The following is a 1,006-nucleotide window of genomic DNA, read 5'->3' as shown; positions in this document are numbered from 1 at the left end:
CTGGTGCCTGGCCTGTCTGCCCCCAGATCGACTCCAAGGAGTCTTATTTCGATGTCCCGGTGGGGCCCCTGGTGCACAGCCTCTCTGCTCCAGGTGGGTTGTCTTGTGCCCCGCCTCTGTCCTAGGTGGACACTGGGTTCCTGGCTTCTCTGGATCCCAAGAGGGCACCCAGTTGCTTGGTCTCTCTGTCCCAGGGGAGCTCCCTGGTGTCCCGGTTGGATGTCCCACATGGGCCAGCTGGTCCCTGGCCTCTCTTCCCCCGGTGTGCCTCCTGGGGCCAAGCCTCTCCGCCCACGGTAGGTCACCTGGTGCCGGCCCCTCTGTGCTGGTGGGCAAGGGGTGCCAGGCATCTCTGTCCTAGGTGGGCCCCCTGGTGCCTGACCTTTCTGCCCCAGGTGGATTCTTGGGAGCCCAGCTCCCTGTCCCGAGTGGACACACGATTCCCAGGCACTCTGTCATTGGTGAACCCCCTTGTGCCCAGCCTCTTTGTCCCAGGTGGGTTCCCTGGTGCCCAGCGTCTCTATCCCAAGGGAACACTGGGTGCCTGCCTTTTGTGCCCCAGGTGGGCCTGCTGGTGAACAGCCTCTCTGCCCCAGGTGAAGCCCGTAGTGCCCGCCCTCTCTGCCCCAGATCAGCCCCCAGCTATCGAGGTGTTATGACCCAGGTGGGCTCCATTGTGCCCAACCTTTCTGCCCAGGTGAGTTTCCTGGTGCCCAGCCTCTATCCCAGGTGGACACTGGGTGCCTGGCTTCTCTGGATTCCTAGTGGCACCCTGGTGCTTGGCCTCTGTGCCCCAGGTCAGCGCCTAGGTGTCTCGGTTGTATGACCCTGGTGGGACCCATTGTGCTCGGCCTCTCTTCCCCAGGTGGGCTAGCTGGTGCCCGACCTCTCCTCCCCAGGTGTTCGCCTTGGTTCCCTGCCTCTCTGTCCCAAGTGGGTTCCCGGGTGCCCGGCCTCTCTTTCCTAGGTGGACACTGGGTGCCTAGTTTCTCTGGATTCCTGGTGG

The sequence above is a fragment of the Echinops telfairi genome, unplaced genomic scaffold (genome assembly GCF_000313985.2).
Source record: "Echinops telfairi isolate 266 unplaced genomic scaffold, ASM31398v2 ScPeMD7_22;HRSCAF=79, whole genome shotgun sequence".
In the NCBI taxonomy this organism is placed as follows: domain Eukaryota; kingdom Metazoa; phylum Chordata; class Mammalia; order Afrosoricida; family Tenrecidae; genus Echinops; species Echinops telfairi.
This window is presented reverse-complemented; position numbering follows the sequence as displayed.